The sequence below is a fragment of the Equus quagga genome, chromosome 13 (assembly GCF_021613505.1).
Source record: "Equus quagga isolate Etosha38 chromosome 13, UCLA_HA_Equagga_1.0, whole genome shotgun sequence".
Lineage (NCBI taxonomy): Eukaryota > Metazoa > Chordata > Mammalia > Perissodactyla > Equidae > Equus > Equus quagga.
Window position 1 is genome coordinate 96,560,033 of NC_060279.1, and position 6,000 is coordinate 96,566,032.

Genomic DNA, 6,000 nt, shown 5'->3' on the forward strand with positions numbered 1-6,000 from the left:
GACTGTGGTGGGAGAGGCAGAAATTCCTTCTGTAGAGAAAAAAGCCACCTTTGCAAGCTGTGGAGCTTCACAGCTGAGCAGGAGCAACTGTAATTTACACAGCCCTTTCTGGAGGAATGGGGGCATGTTACCTCTGTAAGCATCCTTTGGGCTCAGTGCCACTGAGATTAGTGTCATAATATCTACTAGTAATTTTCTGGCTAGTAACTGCAATGGGGACTACCGCCAGAAAAGCTATGGGTCATACTTGGTATAAAGCCAGCTCTTAAATGGCCCATGCACAAATTCACCCATCTCTGAAAACAACCTAAAATCACCAGAAAGAAAGGTACACTGTCCTTTGGTGAAAAGTGACTCACCTACTAGGCTCTGGGTGCATCTCAGTGAGGGATGAGACCTTTCTGGAGAATGAGACATTGGTGACAGCCATTGTTGTGACCTAGTGCAGGTGTCCTGACACAGATGTTAGCAGATGCCATTGGAGTTGTTCCCCTGGCCTGTTAGTCCAGGAGTGTGCCATGCCCACTAAAGAACAGATTTAATTCAGCTGAGCCAGGGCAGGCAGCCTGCCCTAGGGACTGGCCCAACCCAATAGCAACCCCCCAGGCTATTTGTCAGCCTTCATAGACTGGGGGCCTTGATCCTCTGCAGACAGGTGAGTGTGTCTGCCTCTATGGATCAGAGCCTGCATGAGGAGCAGGCAAAGTGTGGGGGACAATGGTGGACAGTGTGCAGGCCACTGCAGAGGGGTGATTAGGTACACTCCAGGGGTTGGGAAGTGTGCATGGACCAGGAGTGTGTTGATGGTGTTACTGGACCTTTGAGGGGAGGGGCTTATCAGTGGCAGAAAATCTGTGCTTCACAAATAGCCACAAAGGAGACTGGCCTCACCTTCCAAAACCTGGAACAATTGGGCTCTCCTGTGCCTGGAGCTAGTTCTGCTCAGCTCCAATCCTAAGAGAGCTGATAACAGCCTTGCAGGCCTGAGGCCTAAAGCCATTGTAAGCCCATGATCATAGCAACCAGCCACACTGGATGCCTATTCACTTAACAGAAAAACAGCAACAGGAATGTGATATTAGACTGCATCCAACTGTGCTTGGGCTCCACAAACCCAATTTACAAACAGCCAGCTATGGGGGGAAAGCCTAGACTCCCTGGGTACATGCAGTAAGAGTAGCCTTGCTGCATCATAAGAACATGTGTAGCTCACACAGGGGCATATTCAGATGTATGGGGAAGCCATTTTGTTTAAATATGACTTGACCTAAAACTAGTGTTTCCCAGGGCACCCTGACTTATGGCCCACCAAACATGCACTGTACATCTGCTTCGAACATTTCCCCAAAACAAGGAATGCACTATTTAAAGATAGGGATGAGTGTCTCCCTTTCTCTGAAGCCAATGCCAGTAGCTGTCTGAAGACAAACATTTCTTCCCAGAGCATCAAGATTCAGCTGACCTGCTGAATATATCCTAAACTCTGCCAAATATTTCCTTGTGACTTTGGGGAAAAAAAATATTTCTGTCATGGTTGCTGTATGTTCTTTGTTCTGAAATGGTATATAACCATGTTGTAAAACACACTTTCCCAGAGTTCTTTCTTCCCTGGGGAATAGAGTGCTTCCAGACTAGACCTTACATCAGCTCTTTAAATATCTGTCTTACCTACAGATTGGTTATTGATTATTTACTTTGAAAGTGAGTATCCAGAAGTCTCCAGGTACCAATGAAAACAAGCATACCATTTTTTGGGCTTAATTTTAGAGCTGCAGTCTTCCAATTTGGTTTTAAGAAAAGCTAGTGTGGAGAGATCCAAAGTTGCCCATAATGGCCATTGAAATTCTGGACTGCTTTTGGTGTGTTTGGATCAATTATTTATAAACGTGCATGTAGGGCACTCAACCCTCTTAAATATAAACCTGCCCAGGGTCCCTGAAGGAGGGTTTCTCTCAGAACATTTGGATGACTGGGATCCCATTTCTGAAATTTCCTCTGAAAATGCAAGAAAGTTGCTGAAGTCTTTGCCCTATGCCAAAAGAATCTAAAAAGAAAAGAAAAGTTGCTGGATTTCTAGCCTTGATTCCAAAAGTAATCTGAAAACCAAAGAAAACTCCTGGATTGTCAGCAAGCCCAAGCCCAAAAAGGAAATGTGCTACCTCTGGAAAACAACTGAATAGTCACCAAGGACAACACCTTGAACCCAAAGACAGATCCTTGAACCAGGAGGACCAAGTCCCTCCCTCAAGATGACAAAGCCTCTCCCGATTCTGAATGAAGTCTGAGAACTCACACAAGGAGAGCAGAGCTCAGTATCTGAGAGGAGACTCTCCACACCAAAAGCAGGTGGCAACACACATAAGTGGTGAGCACAAGTGGTTTCAAATGGGTACCTCACTCCATACTGGAGGTCATTGTCTCTAGGAGGTTGCCTCTCTGGATCCACCTTTTGGACACCATAGATATCAAATAAAAGGCAAATTCACCTGTTATTTTTATCTCAAAATGAGTTTATTTTGGAATAACCAAAAGAATTGCATTTCAGATTGTGGAAACTATGACAAACCATAGGCAAATCCAGAAAACCAATGAGGCGAGCAGGATTTTGTAGAAGAAAAGGGAGAGTAGGGATGAGATGCTATAAACTGAAAGTTCATTGGAGGAAAGTAGCAGTTCAGAGTGTCAATGGCTTCTCATTGGCTGTGTTGAAGCGTTTCTCATTGTCTGGGCTGCTGCTAGGTGGGGAGAGAAATCTCCTTTTAGTAGTAAAGTAGCTTCACTTCCTGTCAGAGATGCAAGACTCTACATGTCTCTTCCTGTTTGGTGTAATGGATGATACGTGATAGGGTTTCAGAACTCCTCCTACAGGATTTCCCTACACCAATTTAGTTAAGGTTTCTTTTGTTGATTTCCACTGTATACCTATATATCTGTATAGGTATGTATCTGCTGTCCAATCCACTCGTCTTTCAATGTGATGCTAACATGCAAACACTGAGACATCCTCTTTCCCCTCCACTTGAATGTGAATGGAATTTTTAACTGTTTGACCAATAGTATGCAGTGGAAGTGCCACTGCACGACTTCCAAAGCAAGGTCGTGATAGGCAGTACAGTTTCCACCTGGCTTTCCCCTGGGACCCTTTGCTCTGCCCCCTACTCATTGATTCTCTATCAAACTGTTTCCGGCAAACGTATCTCATCCCTACTGGAGAATCATTTGATTGTTCCATCACCTGTCCCTGAACAACGTCAATTCCACACAGCACAACCACCAGTCAGAGCCCTTGGCAGAAGAACCAGTGCCCAGTTTTCCTCCTGAAGTTATAGAGTAGATTTCACAACTCTCTTTCAGGCCACCTCCTCCAGTTGAGACTGAAGCCTACTGTTTGTGGCCCCAACAGGGAAAAGAGGAACATTCTTTATCTTCTTGTGTGACCTCAAGCACTGCCCTTTCCCTCTTGTAGTGAAGGTGTAGCTCAGGTTGTCTAAGGAACTGTAATCTGAAATGCAGTAAGCCCCTCACCTCACCACAGCCCCCAGCCTCCCTTCTCCTGAGCACTAGGCCCAAACAACACTGCTCCTGCCTGGGATTGAGGTAGAGAAAAGTGGAACAGGGGAGGGGAGGGGATTATTTTTGCCCGTTTATGATCCCCATCCCCATATCCATTCTCCCATATATGTAAACCAGCTATCCCCCAACTCTTCTCCATGGAATAGCCTCACTCCAGTCATGCATTGACTGGGCCCCTCAGCATGGGACATGAGACCAAGCAAAGCACAGAACTGATGGGAAAGTCTAACACTCACTGTGGCATCTCAATCTTCCTGCCTGATCTGCAAATGTCATCCACATCTAGGAACTCAGCCTTGGCAGTCTTCAGCCTGGGGTGTGAGTCAGGCTATGACCTCAGGCCACTGACGTCACCTTTCTGAGCCTCAACTCAAAGATGAGGATTTATTTACTTATCAGTTGCTTAAATAATGCTTACTTGCTGCCAAGGACTGTTCTAGCCACTTTATCAGTACTGTCTCATTTAATCTTCAAAACCACCTTGAACAGCATCTTATGGGGGAGATCTGACCTCATCCTTCCAGAGCTTCATTCCCAGAGGCAAAGAGTAAAGATCACCTTCCTTCCGTTTCCCCGTCTAGAGTAAAACAAATGTAGGGCCACCTTGTGCACAAAGGTCCACAGCAGCACTACTCACAATAGACAAAGGTGTAAACAACCCATATGCCAATCAGCTCATGCAGGAATAAACAAGTGTGGTATTTAAAGACAATGGAATAGGGGCTGGCCCCGTGGCCGAGTGGTTGGGTTCGCGCGCTCCGCTGCAGGCGGCCCAGTGTTTCGTTGGTTCGAATCCTGGGCGCGGACATGCCACTGCTCGTCGGACCACGCTGAGGCAGCGTCCCACATGCCACAACTAGAAGAACCCACAACGAAGAATACACAACTATGTACCGGGGGGCTTTGGGGAGAAAAAGGAAAAAATAAAATCTTTAAAAAAAATAAAAAAAAAAATAAAAAAAAAATAAAGACAATGGAATATTATTTGGCCATAGATGGAACGAAGTGCTGATGCATGCTACAATGTGGATGAACCTCAAAAACATTATGATAAATGAAAGAAGTCAGACACATGTCACTTACTGTATGAGTCCATTCATATGAAACTTCCAGAACAAGTCAGTTCACAGAGACAGAAGTGTGATAGTGGTTTCCAGGAGCTAGAGGGAGGGAAGAATGGGAAGTGACTTCTTAATGTGTACAGAGTTTCCTTTTGGGGTGAGGAAAAGGTTTGGGAATAGAACGAGAAGATGGTTGCACATTCTGCTTGTATTAAATGCCATTCAATTGAACATTGTAAAATGGTTAATGGTTAATTTTATGTTGCGTGAATTTTAACTCCAAAAATGATTAGTAATAGTAAGGCAGCACAGATAGCCATTTTTCCTACAAATAGTAGAACACTATTTTGATCTCACTGCATTTGGAGGATAAAATCAGAGAGGTAAGGGAGATATCTTTGAGTCACACAGCACAGAAGTTGAGGGCTGAACTGGACTTTCTGCTCACGGAGGGAAAAGGAAAGTCGGTTGCGAGGTGTAGATGGGGACAAGGGACACCTGTTGCTGCTGTCCTGGGTAAACTTGGATCTAAATCTTTCCCTCCTTTTGGCTTCAGTCTCCCTAACTCTGCTAGAGCTAGTGGGAACACTAAGTTATTGAGTATTTTGTGGCCCTGAAACCCTGAGATCTTCATGACTTCAACAGTGCAGGCCATCTGGGATACATGGTGACTACAGTGGCCTGGATGAAGAAGAGACTACAGAAAGCACTTTTGACAGGGGAGAGCGAGCAGGGAGGTGTCAGGAGGCCTCCATAGAGTCACTGTAGGCAGAGGTGGGGGCTGGATGCGAGGACTCTGAGGGGATCTGCATCCCTTCTCCCCTTCCCTGGCAGGACAGGAAGCACAGCTGGAATACAGGGGGCAGTTTTGCCAACCCATTCTCCCTTGATGTGTTGTCAATGTCTTCTGGGGCCTTGGGAGAGCCCACGGAGAAGTTCTGCAGCATTGAGGTCAAGAAGAGGAAGAGCTCTGACTGAGCCAGGTTCTCACCCCATCAGAGACATTTACCTGAAGGCATAAGAGGGGGTTGTCATTGGGTAGAGCCCTAGGAGAGAACTTGGTTGCCCCACCCCCACACTCCCAGGACATTTGCATACTCATTTATAGCTTTACATGTGAGCTACCTCTGCTCCTATTCTTGTCCTCAATATCATCAGAATTGTGTGTGTGTGTGTGTGTGTGTGTGTGTTTCTCTCTGTGATACCTCTTCTCAGCCTGTTGGTAGAGTGCCCTCCTTTGTCTCCCTTTGTCTCTGAGTTTGCCTGTCTCACAATCTCTTTTTTCTCTGTCTTTGGTGAGTATATTCTCAACTAAGCCAATTTATGAGACAATGTGATAACATTGGAAAAATCACTGTTCACATGA